Here is a 16698-nt window from a genome sequence, read left to right as displayed (position 1 = left end):
GCACAATCTGAAACCGAAGGTTATGCGCCGCCAGATAGTACTCCATCTGGCGGCGCATACTAATGATTTAAAAAAGCGTGTTTAATGAAGTGACATTAGATTCAAATTTATATGCGTTATACATATTTACATAGCGAATGAAATAATAGGCCTTAAAACAATATGTACCATGCAAAGTCATGCATACACAAAAGGAATAACATGAATGAAAAATGGCCAAAATCGAAAAAAGGTAAAATTGAAGGCTTTCGAGGTCTCGTTTCGAAAAATATTTGGGACAAACCGCCTACGGAGTTTGCCAACGGATAGATCCCGAAAAAATACACGATTTGAAAAAAACGGTGACTAAATCGGAGCTACTAGTCAAAAGATACGATAGATCGAACATTTTGGCCAAAGACACAAAACACCAAGCACCACGAACCTTCGGTGATGTTTGGTACGTGATGATATTTTGCGAGGAAAGATGTCTTTTTCGGAATCTAGACGACCTCAAATGGCAAGCACGTTTAGAGAGGTTTGCTCGTTCGGCCGTTTTACGGTGATCATGAGAATTTCAGTACAATCTGAAACCGAAGGTTATGCGCCGCCATATGGTACTCCATCTGGCGGCGCATATTAGTGATTTAAAAAAACATGTTTAATGAAGTGACATTAGATTCAAATTTATACCCTTTTATACATAATTACATTGCGAGTGAAATAACAGGCCTTAAAATGATATAAACCATGCTAAGTCATGCATACACAAAACTCATAATAAGATATTAATTGAAAACGTTCAAAGAGAACATTAAAAATGAGTAAAATGTCTTTTTTTGGCATCCTGATGTCCTCGAATATCAAACACTATCCAGGAGTCTTGACGTTAGGGTCGTTTTAGGGGGATCTCGAGAATTTCAGCACAATCTGAAACCGAAGGTTATGCGCCTCCAGATGGTACTCCATCTGGCGGCGCATACTAATGATTTAAAAAACCGTGTTTAATGAAGTGACATTAGATTCAAATTTATATGCGTTATACATATTTACATAGTGAATGAAATAATAGGCCTTAATACAATATGTACCATGCAAAGTCATGCGTACACAAAAGGAATAATATAAATGAAAAATGGTCAAAATCGAAAAAGGTAAAATTGAAGGATTTTGAGGTCTCGTTTCAAAAAATATTTGGGACAAACCGCATACAGCAGTTTGCCAATGGATAGATTCCAAAAAATACACGATTTGAAAAAAACGGTGAATAAAATGGAGCTACGAGTCAAAAGATACGATAGATCGAACGTTTTGGCCAAAGACACAAAACACCAAGCGACACGAACCTTCGGTGGTGTTTGGTGCGTGATGATATTTTGCGGGGAAAGATGTCTTTTTCGGAATCTAGACGACCTTGAATGGCAAGCACGTTCAAGAGAGTTTTGCTCGTTCGGCCGTTTTAGGGTGATCTTGAGAATTTCAGTACAATCTGAAACCGAAGGTTATGCGCCGCCAAATGGTACTTTATATGGCGGCGCATACTAGTGATTTAAAAAAACGTGTTTAATGAAGTGACCTTAGATTCAAATTTATACCCTTTTACACATAATTACATTGCGAGTGAAATAAAGGAATTAAAACGATATATACCATGCTAAGTTTAACCACTCGTCAAAGTACACTTGACGACCATCGTAATCTTGGTCCCACAGCATGATCATAACTCTATATGAATTTAATAAATAACCTTGCATTCTTTATTTAAAAATGATTTCCTATAAAGGAAACCTACCAAAATGTGTATGTTTAGAAAAACCATACATTAATACTTAACCAAAAGTTGACCAAATCAAAGTCAACAACATCCACTATTAAATGTATCAAAATAGAATGCAAGTTAATGTTTAACAAAAGCTGCCATCATAAATATGCAGACTCTCTAAGCACAGCGGAAGCAATCAATCATGAACCTGAGAATAAAACATGCGAGTAACTGTCAACAAAAATGTTGAGTGAATTATAGGTTTATTATTGTAAACAATATCTAATTTAAACCATAAAAATTTATGTTTGAAAACATAAAAACTCCTTTTTGGACCACTAAATTATATGTTAGAAAACATATAAAAACATTATTCCATTTTCCGTGAGCCACCTGGTAACCACTTAACCATTTATTTACCCTTGCCAAACACAATAAATAATATACACCGAACAAGTGTATCAACAACAAAATACGAAGTACTAAACATTCCGATTATAAATTGCTAGCGCGACTAGCTCGAAATGAGGTTGTCAAACCCGATAGATCTATCCGTAGGATTCGCATTCACCAGTAGAAACCAGTGATTACAGTTACCAGACTAGGGAATATTTTTGTTCAACTCACAATGAATAATTTAAATCAACTTCCACTTGTGTTCAAATTATAAAATAAATTGCATGTATTCTCATCCCAAAAGAGTTAAAATAGAAAAATGGGACTATAACTCACCTTAATAGTAACGAAGTAACCAACACAATTAAGTGAACAGCAAATGAGTACAGTGATCAGGAATGATCACAACGTCGACCTATAAATAAAGCAGGTCGATATAAATAACTAACTTAGGTCAAGTCTTAGTATGATAGCTATTGTACATGTTGCAAGTAGTCATAGAACAATACTCAATATGCATCGGTTTGATCGAAACAGCTTACGGACACACACTTTCTATTTTTAGAAAGTTTCTATTTTTAGCAGGTTTCCATTTTTGGAAAGTTTCTATTTTTGGAAAGTTTCTATTTTTGGAAAGTTTCTATTTTCGGAAAGTTTCTATTTTTGGAAAGTTTCCAAATTTAGAAAGTTGCTATTTTAGGAAAGTTTATAAGTTAGGAAAGTTTCCTTAATTAGAAAGTCAACAAAAGTCAACTAAAAGTCAAAGTCAATCGAAAGTCAACTCAAAAGTCAACCTTGGTCAAACATAGTCAACGTTAATTTTAAAAGTGTAAGTTATAATAATAATGTATGTTATAATGTTTATTAAAGTTAAATATTTCTAATTATGTCATAACATAAGTTTAATTAAATTAAAATGAATTATTAAAGTTAACATAAGTTTAAATGATATAGTTAATATAACATAAGTATTTAATTGATTAATTAAATATTAGTCATAATATAAGTATTATTAATTAATAATAAATTTTAAATCATATCATAAGTATTATTAATTAATAATGAATTATTAATCATATCATAAGTTTCATATTATAATTATTAAATCATAAGTATTTAATAATTAAATTATAATTAAATAATAACTAAGCTTTATAATAATTAAATAATTATTTAATCCTTATTATAAGTCTTATTATAGTAATCTCATAATAATAGTTTAATACTTAACATAAGTATTCCTCATTAATAATAAAAGTATTATTAATCATAAGTTTAATTAAAATGTTTATTAAATCATAATCATAAGTAAAAATTAAATGATATAATAAATATATATCGTAAGTCTTAAATAATAATAATTACTTTTTTATCATAAGTAATTAAATGATAATGAAATTCATTATTTATATCATAAGTTTAATTATTAATCATAAGTTTTAAATCAAAAGTTCATCGGGTCGTATCTTGAGCCTCGGGCGTCGGTTTTCGGCGAGCCTTACATATATCTCCGCCTAATCAAACCACCCGACACTTTGGTATACTAAAGAACACACCAAGAACAGCCCACAAGTCATGGTGATCAGCTAAGGCATCACTTGAAACTTTAATTCAATCAAAATCGTGTTTTTGACGTAACGGGTGATTCGTGGCTCGAATTTAGATGACCCGAACATGAAAGTTCGTCCCACCATTAATCCTAACAAACTAACACACCCTAAAGTCACCAAATATGGTCACAAAGTCGGAAAAAACCTGGTTCATACCAAAATCACATTTCAATCTTAACAAAATACCACTTTGATCATATCTAGGGCTCCGGGAATCGAAACGACATGAATCCGGAGTCTAAAATTAATGTCTTGATGAGAGGAACTCATCTAGATACTTTATTTTAAATTTTATAACAGTCACAATATCAGAAATACACGAAATAGCTGCTGTCCCAATTTTATCAAATCGAAAACATGTGTTTATGAGTAATTCTATGCATACAAATACCATTACAACAACAAGTAATCATCATACTATTAAAATAACATATAAAAACAGAAAAATAAAAAAAATTGAAAATCTAGGGTTAGGGTTTATACCCTAATCAAGAATTGAAGGATATGTACGTGTAGAGATCGAAGAGAGGAACGCGTTGATGTTAAAAGCTCTTTGATCCAAGCTCTAGATGATGATCAATTGAAGATGATGATGATGATGAGAAAAATGGCGGCCAAAAAGGGAGAGAAAGAGGAGAGGAAAAGTGAAATAAATTGTTTAAGTAAAAATGGAGAAATTAGGTTTCCTTCTAATTATTACTAATTACAAAAATGCACATAACACCCTCCCTAAAAGGGGTTTAGCCGAAATCCTCATGGGGTGGGCCCCCCTTTGGCCCAAATTTGATAAAATGTATAATTGCATGTGGCCCAAATGCCCGAACGAAGCCCGAAACGCGAAAACGCTACTACGCGATTGATTTTTCGGAGAGATAACAAATACGCGATGAATAAAATATATAAACACTATATATAATCATATGACATCAAAATATCATATTTAAAATAAATTAGATTTAAAAATCCCAAAAGCTTGACCGTTGGTTTGAAAACCGAAAAGATTCGTCGGATAGAAATCCGCGACACGTAGAAACGTACCACTTAAAATATGAATACAAATATTCACATAACACATAATAATTAATATATTATTATTAAAATAATAATATAGGTCATAGAAATGATGTGGCACGAATAACAGTTAACGGTCATTAAATAATTAACGGTAAAAGATAACGGAAAAAGTAGGGTCATTACAGTACCTTCCCGTTACGGAAATTTCGTCCCGAAATTTAAGCAGGTGTAGGGGTTGACTCGCCATCTGAGAACAAATGCGGGAAATTCTGCTTCATCTGACCTTCGCGGTCCCAAGTGAACTCGGGTCTGCGTCTAGCGTCCCATCTAACTCGGATGATAGGAATCTTACTTTGCTTGAGTGTCTTAACCTCTCGATCCATAATCTCGATAGGTTCCTCAATAAAATGGAGTTGTTTATCAACATGAAGTTCATCAAGAAGAATGGCTTCATTGGCCTCAGCCAAACACTTCTTCAAATTCAATACATGAAAACGTTATGAAAAGCGCTAAGCTCTTGTGGCAATTTCAAACGATAAGCCACGGGTCCAATTCTTTCGATAATCTCAAACGGTCCAAAAAATCGAGGATTCAACTTTCCTCTCTTACCAAATCGAACCACACCCTTCCAGAGTGATACCTTCAACATGACAAGATCACCAACTTGAAATTCTAAATCTTTCTTCTAACATCGGCATAACTCTTTTGCCGACTCTTGGAGGTTCTCAACCCTTTTTAATCTGTACGATCTTCTCGGTAGTCTCATGTGTACTCTCCGGGCCTGTGAGTTGAGCATCCCCAACCTCATTCCAACAGATAGGAGACCTACACTTCCTACCATACAGAGCTTCAAACGGCGCGACTTTAATACTTGCATGATAACCGTTATTATAAGAAAACTCAACCAGTGGCAATTAACTATCCCAACCATTACCAAAATCAATAACACACGCTCGTAACATGTCTTCTAACGTTTGAATGGTCCTTTCACTCTGACCATCCGTCTGCGGATGATAAGCGGTGCTCATATCCAATTTAGTTTCCAAGGATTCCTGTAAGGATTGCCAAAACCTCGATATAAATTGACTGTCTCGGTCTGAAATAATAGATACAGGAACACCATGCCTCGAAACAATCTCCTTCAAATACAAACGAATAAGCTTCTCCATCGAATCTGTTTCCTTAATCGGCAAAAAGTGAGCCGACTTAGTTAGTCGATCTACAATCACCCAAATGGTGTCATAGCCATCCGCAACTCTCGGTAACTTAGTAATAAAATCCATTGTAGTCCCTTCCCATTTTCACTCGGGAATCTTAGGTCGCACAAAAAATCCAGACGGTTCCTGATGCTCAGCTTTAACCTTAGCGCAGGTCAAACACTTAGCCACATACGTAGCCACATCAGCTTTCAAATTAGGCCACCAATACAGCTCCTTAAGATCATGATACATCTTTCCTGAACCAGGATAAATAGAGTACCTAGACTTATGAGCCTCATCTAGAACAAGTTGTCGTAGATCACCAAACTTCGGAACCCAAAGATGTCCCGCAAAATACCGAGTATTATTATTATTAAACTTATTATCATTATTATCATTCTTATAAAAATTATTATCTTGTTAACACTAAAACTATCAATATTATCATAAAAAGATACTTTTATATAAAAATACATTACGTTATACTTTTATTACTAAAAAGATATTAGCTAAGCTACATCAATTAATACATAAATATATACTAAACCTTAATATATAGTTTTTATTATTAATTATTAATGATAAGTAGTAGTTATATCAAACATATAAACTAAATATATTAAATTTATTTAAATAACATATAGTATAACAAGTATGTTATTAATAACAAGAAAATATATAAATAAAATTGATCGATTACGATTATGTGTATTAATATATCCATAAATGATATAGGTTCGTGAATCCGAGGCCAACCCGATACTTGTTCATTGTCGTCATATGTATTTTTACTACAAAATACATTAGGTGAGTTTCATATGCTCCCTTTTTACTCTTTACATTTTTGGGAATGAGAATACATGCGCTGCTTTATAACAGTTTTACAACTGCTTTATTAAATACTTTTGAAATATATTTTGAACTGCGAATACATGAAATGCTTTTATAAATGTTTGACGAGATAGACACAAGCAAAACATTCCTCGAATGAATTATTATGCAGACAGAAGTTCTGCGGATTAGTATTGAATTATGTGGACATGATAATTGCCACCATTGAATTATGTGGACATGATAATTGCCACTAGTTGATGTGAATGTTATATATCAAGAGAATGATTTTATACACAGGTTATGTGTATGTTATTTTTGTGCACAAGATATGTGTACGGTTACTATGATTTATGAAAATGGTTTCGTACACGAGAAAGATGTACTGTATTTAAAAGATATAGCATGTACATTACAGGTGGCTATAGGATTCGGGCCCATTTGTACCATGCAGCAATTAAATCTTGTGGTCTATCAAAATGATGAATTTTATTGTTTATGATAAACTTATGAACTCACCAACCTTTGTGGTTGACACTTTTAAGCATGTTTATTCTCAGGTATGAAAGAGACCTTCCGCTGTGCATTTGCTCGTATTACATGGAGTCGTTCATGGCATATAGAGGTCCGTTCATCGCAATGGTACCAGATGTTATTGTATTCGTTCAAGAGAATTTAACGGGGTATGACATGTGGTATCAGAGCGGTGGTCTTAGCGAACCAGGTCTTGCATTAGTGTGTCTAACTGATAGTTGTTTAGATGTCTTAGTGAGTCTGGACTTCGACCGTGTCTGCATGTCAAAAGTTTTGCTTAACATTTTTGTCGAAAATCATCTGCTTATCATTCTTATGAAATTACCTGCTCATTATTCTTAGTCTAGACACATTTTACTGTAATGATTGCATGAATAGTGTATAGACAAAATTCATATCTTAACGTATCTGTTATTGTTACCTTTGCCTGACAGATTCTGTAGATTCCTCCGTAACTTATGGGATTTTAGTATTATATATGCATATGTAAATTAGGTATTGCAGGGTACTAATGTACATCCTATAATCTATTTCTTATCGAAAATCCTTCACCTGATCGTACGAGATGAATCCCTCAACCAGTTCGAATTCCTCGGATTCTGACAGCTATTTCGATATGGAGTTTCACCTAAGCTTCGGAAGCGGTGTCACCAGAATGAATCAATCAATCAACCATCTCCAATTCATCTGATGGGTTCTTAGTCGACTTAATCAATGGAGGCGCGAAGAAGGCGATCCTTTCCACTCACCAACCTGCGCTCTTGGTGAAGAACCTGAAGCACTTACCGGCGAACCTGTTCGTAACACCATTTTCTCACTAATTTCCAGAGTGTCTCGCCACGACTATATCACAATTCAGATTCAAAACCTTATTCATTCGCTCATTCATACCGACAATCATTCCGGAGTAATAAAGTCAATGAGTTTCGTGCCCGAGTTGTAGCCTTGGAAAATATGGTGCAAAATTTACCAGTTTCAGCAACATCACCGGCACCAACAGTACCATCAGTAACAGCACCAGTACCATCAACAATCGATGCCTCAACATCTCATTCTGTACCTCGAGCATAATCTTCATTTTACACCTTGTTCTACATCGATTAATTTTCGTTCTACGAATCGTTCTATATCATTTATCTTCACGGAACATGGCGATTATGTAATCTCTAATGTTTCAGAGATTATATATTCTTGTTCTAACGGTAAATCAAATGAGATTAATATCACATTAACTCATTAAATCCATGATTATATCTGAAGAAAATATAGATGTATATATATGTTCATAAAGATTGTAATTAAAAATTCTTTCGTACAAACTGTTAATGGTGAAAATATTTTAACGGGTAGGTAATACCCGAGGAATATTTAGATTTCACATTAATAAGTTACATTGTACATTCTTCGAATCTGATTCAACAATCATTTACTATCCTACTTATAACCACCGATATACGTATCCGTTCACCGCAGAATAATTATTTTCATTCAATTTCATATTTAGATTTTGATCTATCATAATCCAACAAGTGGCATAATGAAGAAAACATTTGGCAAAATAAAATTTGTTAGAAACAGACAAATTAACTATGAGAAATTTTGTTAAGAATCCACGCTAACTGTTCCTAGCTAACTGTTAATTCCGTATTACATTTTAATTATCACAATTTATTTATCGCCATTTATTTTATAGCAATTTTAATTGTCGTAATTTTATTTATCGTCATCTAATTTCTGTTATTTATTTTTACGCACTTTAAATATCGGGACACGTATACAAAGTTTTGACATATCATATCGATGCATTTATATATATTATTTGGAATAACCATAGACACTCTATATGCAGTAATGATCGAGTTCTCTATACAGGGTTGAGGTTGATTCTACAATAATATATATAATTTGAGTTGTGATCGAGTCTGAGACGTATACGGGTCACGACACGTATTAATTAATTCGAATTTTATATATTAAACTATATATGAATTATTGGACTGTCAACTGTGGACTATCGACTGCGGACTAATAACATTGGATAATTAAAATGAATTAAAATATTGATTATAACATATGAAACTAAATAATTCTTCAAGTTTGCCACTTGGTTTCATCTTAAACCTCATTTGTATCTTGACGATTATAATCTGTGTTCAAACTTTTCATAATTCTTGAAAACACCTCAATCGAGAGGATGAACCAACAGCGCTTCATCTACGGAAGAAAATATTGATACATATAGTTATGCCTCCGAAAACACTCTAAACCTGAGTAAACGTTTAACATGTATCTGTGCTAACTCCTTTGGCATTGTTATTACCGAAAATAACATTGCAATTTTTTTTTCAAATTAGCCAAATTTGTCACAGCTTCAACAAATCAATTTCGAATTTTCATTCGAGTAAACTCTACTATAACTTTGATATCTAAGTTTACCTTTCGTCATCATTACCGGAGAACCATTTATATCCCACCACATTAGCGGTAAACTTACCAGCAACTTCATTGATCTTTGACTTTCCAAAAAATCATTATTGTTCTTTGAAACTCTATCATGTACTCATCTACATCTTGTAACAATAATTGCCATATCAATTATCGGGAATCAACAATTAGTACTTTGAAAACTCACAGCATATCTACATCAACCGTTATATGTATAACATTTATCTCTTAGGATTATGATCTTTCATTCTGAAATTCTGAAAAGCACTCAGTCTACAAAGCAATACACTGAAGGTTGAAAAATCTGAATGAAGCAGTAGAAACCGTAGACAACCGTAAACGACCTTAATCATCGGAAGTGATGATAAAGAATATTATGTTGGAAAAGCTCAGAAAAGTTGGAACTGGAAAACGGATTGAGCTAACCACGAAGGAGACCAAGGAAAAATACAAGGACCATATCCTATATTCAAAGAATCCAGGTAGTTCTGGATTCGATGAAAATCTTTAGAGAATATCCTGCTCCGAAGTCATGTTAAAAATCTTGCAGAAAATCTTTCTTCATCAACCATTGAACTTAGAGATTCCAAAATATCATCATAAATATCTTCGATATTTCTGAAGATATTTTCATAAATATTCTCGTCGAAATTATTTATCTCTTCGTGCTATCCATATTACATCAAAAAGGAAACTACCTTAGTTTCTAAATTTCTTTAAAATTCGAGTTTGAATTATGGATGTTTTTTAAGTAGTGTTGGGAACTGAAGCATGAGTTAGTATAATATAATGACACTTGATCAACGTGATTATATTACACTAAGTCATGCTGAGTTTCTAATGAAACGTGATGATGGTTCACAGTAGATTATACCATCATCATGTGTCATGTTATATAACTCTTACATTCTGCTTAACTTCTGAACATATCAAGAAAATGTATTCTTGATGGTTCTACCTTCCGTGATGTTGATAAATTTAAAAATCAAATCGTGCTATCACGTTCCTTCCTGCTTAGAACATTATAATCATTCAAAACTCTATATCTACGAATTATGGACCATTATTCGGTTGACTTAATGTCGGGAAAAGAAGACAAGAGCATGAAACTCCGAAATATAAGGGAGAATATAAAGCCCAACAACAACACCGAAATTACAAACTGTGGATATCAATGCGTATAGCAATATAAAGACACGGGAGGATTATAAATACAATAATCCCCTAGAGCATAGTAGAAATAAATAGATTCTTCGGGTGGGAGTTGGAAAAGAAGAACGATCATTGCAATAGTCACAATAAGAACAAGGATTAGGACCAGATTAAACATTATTATAATCTTTTGAATATATGAACTGAGAAAGAAGGTATACAAGTGGTGGAAACTAATGGAACGGAAAAGGTAAATTTATAACGGATATATCAGACAGAGTAATCGAGGCAGATCACCGTATTTAAATACAGAGATCTTAATTCTCTTATTCGCCGAAGAATCAAATCTTTTAGATTTCGAAAATTTTCTTTAAAATCCCTTGAATTCCGGAATTCAACCAAGACATCGTCAAAAGTTAAGACGAGTCTTATTTTCTAAATTCAACCATGACTAGTCAAAAGTTATGATGCGACATGTCTTTCTCATTTCACTATTTAGTGATAGCTTCATTCGCACTATTTGAATAATCGCATTATTTTATCCGTATTACTCAATGATGATAAAACTCAATTTATCAACTCATATTCGTCATGAAAATATTTTTATTGTTAGCCATGACCACCTCACTCAAATTTCGGGACGAAATTTCTTTAACGGGTAGGTACTGTGATGACCCGGGAATTTCCGACCAAATTTAAACTTAATATTTATATGATCTCGACATGATAAGCAAAGTCTGTTAAGTTGAGTCTCAAAATTTTTGAACTGTTTCATATATTCAATTGACCTTTGACTATTCCCGATGATTCACGAACCACTATTTACTAATAGATATGTGTGTATATATATATATATATATATATATATATATATATATATATATATATATATATATATATATATATAATATATAAATATTTAATATCTAATAAATGTTGTTATAAGTTATATAATACAATTATTAAATGTTATATAAGTTAATAAGATATAATTTCTACATATTAAATTTACATACAAGTTAAAAATATAATTGATATAATTGTATTATTTACATTAAAATAAATGTTAATATCTAAAAATCAGTATAATAATAATATTATAAAAAAAATGAAATTTGATATATATAAATTATTATATTATTCTCATTATTAATACTATATTCATTAATAATATTAATATTAATATAACTAGTATTATTACTTGTATCATTAATAAGGTTATTATTATCATTATCATATTCTAGTATTTATATTAATAGAATTAATATTATTAATTAATTTCACTTAATTTTAAAAAAAAATTAATTAACAAAGGAGTTTCATAATCGAGCTGTTATATTACAATCAACTATACTGAACTTTGTTTCTTATCTAGAGTTGTTATATATCTACATCTAAATCGTACGAATCAAATATGTTATTCTACCTGCTATATTTTTTTTTTATAATTGTTGATTCTTCCTGTCTGAAATCAGTTGAACGTCCATTTCACAAAAATCAAATCGATTCAATTATGATAATGATAATAATAAATATCAGTCACTACATCTCATAAATTAAACCAAAATAAAGAAAAGGAAACAGGATTATTATAATGCATATACATATATTACTTACACATATATAGAAAAACCTACTTCAAACACACCCTTGTTTAAACTACCAATACTTATTATCGTATTTGTTACTCGATCACCCTTACCAGTAATTACTTATTATCGTATTTGTTACTCAACCACCACTCGAGCCATAAACAAATACAGCTTATATGTTACTGATGTAGCACCTTCACCCGCCACCTTAAACCAACTAATACTTGTTACAAATCTTTTTTTTTACTCGATCACCTCAACCACAACACATAGTTACTATTGAACCCAGGCTAAGATATAAGTAACACCATCACTATCATTTCTGTTTATATTATTCGACCAGAATCTGCTGCATCATATTTTTTTCTTATAGCCGATGAAGATGAGGTGAGATGATAACAAATGATATTAATATATGAAGATGATTATGATTGATTAAGTGCTATGGATTCTTTTTATTCTTAATATAAAATCGAACCCCACTATGTAAACCTTTCCAGCTGTGTTGATAACTCACATTACATATATTGAGGGAATGATTAATTAATTTTATAAAAATTGGGACCCTTGTTTCCTTTTTCAATCATCGACGTCTGTAGTGTATATATATATATATATATATGTATACCGACACATTTGGTTACCTTCATGGACTGCTTTTGGACTGGGTACACATTTCAGTTGGGCCATGAATGAGTTCTGTTGTTGGGCCGGGGAAATGGGGCCATGGATTACGTTCCTTCTTCTTGCTGAAGTTCCTTGACTTGTTGATATTTAGAATGGATGATCTATATCTTTAGGCGTAAAGTATATCAAAAAAGAAGACGTGCATTGATGGTTTGATGGAACCGGGTGTAACCGAGAGGTTGCAAGTTCTATCCCTACTTGTGGCGCTTATTTTTTTTCTTTAGATTGAAGAAGAAGAGAAAACAGAAGTAGTTAGTTAAATAAATATAGGAATCGTAATAAATCAGAAAATGGGTAACAGCCCAGGCGGTTTAGGGAGGTGATGGGTATTTGAGAGGTCAGAGGTTCGAGTCTCAGGTGGAGCAGTATTATTTTTTTTAGCCGATTTTCCTTGAAGGTAGTTTCATTTTTATTATTTTTATCATTATTATGATTATAGTTATAAATAAGAATATTATTATTATTAGTAAAATAAGTAGTATTATAAATATTATCATTATTAACATAATCATTAGTATTATTATTATTAAACTTATTATCATTATTATCATTCTTATAAAAATTATTATCTTGTTAACACTAAAACTATCAATATTATCATAAAAAGATACTTTTATATAAAAATACATTACGTTATACTTTTATTACTAAAAAGATATTAGCTAAGCTACATCAATTAATACATAAATATATACTAAACCTTAATATATAGTTTTTATTATTAATTATTAATGATAAGTAGTAGTTATATCAAACATATAAACTAAATATATTAAATTTATTTAAATAACATATAGTATAACAAGTATGTTATTAATAACAAGAAAATATATAAATAAAATTGATCGATTACGATTATGTGTATTAATATATCCATAAATGATATAGGTTCGTGAATCCGAGGCCAACCCGATACTTGTTTATTGTCGTCATATGTATTTTTACTACAAAATACATTAGGTGAGTTTCATATGCTCCCTTTTTACTCTTTACATTTTTGGGACTGAGAATACATGCGCTGCTTTATAACTATTTTACAACTGCTTTATTAAATGCTTTTGAAATATATTTTGAACTGCAAATACATGAAATGCTTTTATAAATGTTTGACGAGATAGACACAAGCAAAACATTCCTCGAATGAATTATTATGCAGATAAAAGTTCTGCGGATTATTATTGAATTATGTGGACATGATAATTGCCACCATTGAATTATGTGGACATGATAATTGCCACCATTGAATTATGTGGACATGATAATTGCCACCAGTTGATGTGAATGTTATATATCGAGAGAATGATTTTATACACAAGTTATGTGTATGTTATTTTTGTGCATAAGATATGTGTACGGTTACTATGATTTATGAAAATGGTTTTGTACACGAGAAAGATGTACTGTATTTAAAAGATATAGCATGTACATTACAGGTGGGTATAGGATTCGGGCCCATTTGTACCATGCAGTAACTAAATCTTGTGGTCTATCAAAATGATGAATTTTATTGTTTATGATAAACTTATGAACTCACCAACCTTTGTTGAAATGTCCCGTTCTTATTGATTAAAAATGTTCCATATTAATTGATTTCGTTGCGAGGTTTTGACCTCTATATGAGACGTTTTTCAAAGACTGCATTCATTTTTAAAACAAACCATAACCTTTATTTCATAAATAAAGGTTTAAAAAGCTTTACGTAGATTATCAAATAATGATAATCTAAAATATCCTGTTTACACACGACCATTACATAATGGTTTACAATACAAATATGTTACATCGAAATCAGTTTCTTGAATGCAGTTTTTACACAATATCATACAAACATGGACTCCAAATCTTGTCCTTATTTTAGTATGCAACAACGGAAGCTCTTAGTATTCACCTGAGAATAAACATGCTTTAAACGTCAACAAAAATGTTGGTGAGTTATAGGTTTAACCTATATATATCAAATCGTAACAATAGACCACAAGATTTCATATTTCAATACACATCCCCTACATAGAGATAAAAATCATTCATATGGTGAACACCTGGTAACTGACATTAACAAGATGCATATATATGTAAGAATATCCCCATCATTCCGGGACACCCTTCGGATATGATATAAATTTCGAAGTACTAAAGCATCCGGTACTTTGGATGGGGTTTGTTAAGCCCAATAGATCTATCTTTAGGATTCGCGTCAATTAGGGTGTCTGTTCCCTAATTCTTAGATTACCAGACTTAATAAAAAGGGGCATATTCGATTTCGATAATTCAACCATAGAATGTAGTTCCACGTACTTGTGTCTATTTTGTAAATCATTTATAAAACCTGCATGTATTCTCATCCCAAAAATATTAGATTTTTAAAAGTGGGACTATAACTCACTTTCACAGATTTTTTACTTCGTCGGGAAGTAAGACTTGGCCACTAGTTGATTCACGAACCTATAACAATATATACATATATATCAAAGTATGTTCAAAATATATTTACAACACTTTTAATATATTTTGATGTTTTAAGTTTATTAAGTCAGCTGTCCTCGTTAGTAACCTACAACTAGTTGTCCACAGTTAGATGTACAGAAATAAATCGATAAATATTATCTTGAATCAATCCACGACCCAGTGTATACGTATCTCAGTATTGATCACAACTCAAACTATATATATTTTGGAATCAACCTCAACCCTGTATAGCTAACTCCAACATTCACATATAGAGTGTCTATGGTTGTTCCGAAATATATATAGATGTGTCGACATGATAGGTCGAAACATTGTATACGTGTCTATGGTATCTCAAGATTACATAATGTACAATACAAGTTGATTAAGTTATGGTTGGAATAGATTTGTTACCAATTTTCACGTAGCTAAAATGAGAAAAATTATCCAATCTTGTTTTACCCATAACTTCTTTATTTTAAATCCGTTTTGAGTGAATCAAATTGCTATGGTTTCATATTGAACTCTATTTTATGAATCTAAACAGAAATAGTATAGGTTTATAGTCGGAAAAATAAGTTACAAGTCGTTTTTGTAAAGGTAGTCATTTCAGTCGAAAGAACGACGTCTAGATAACCATTTTAGAAAACATACTTCCACTTTGAGTTTAACCATAATTTTTGGATATAGTTTCATGTTCATAATAAAAATCATTTTCTCAGAATAACAACTTTTAAATCAAAGTTTATCATAGTTTTTAATTAACTAACCCAAAACAGCCCGCGGTGTTACTACGACGGCGTAAATCCGGTTTTACGGTGTTTTTCGTGTTTCCAGGTTTTAAATCATTAAGTTAGCATATCATATAGATATAGAACATGTGTGTAGTTAATTTTAAAATTCAAGTTAGAAGGATTAACTTTTGTTTGCGAACAAGTTTAGAATTAACTAAACTATGTTCCAGTGATTACGAGTTTAAACCTTCGAATAAGATAGTTTTATATATATGAATCGAATGATGTTATGAACATCATTACTACCTCAAGTTTAGT

Source organism: Rutidosis leptorrhynchoides, chromosome 8, assembly GCF_046630445.1.
Source record: "Rutidosis leptorrhynchoides isolate AG116_Rl617_1_P2 chromosome 8, CSIRO_AGI_Rlap_v1, whole genome shotgun sequence".
In the NCBI taxonomy this organism is placed as follows: domain Eukaryota; kingdom Viridiplantae; phylum Streptophyta; class Magnoliopsida; order Asterales; family Asteraceae; genus Rutidosis; species Rutidosis leptorrhynchoides.
This window is presented reverse-complemented; position numbering follows the sequence as displayed.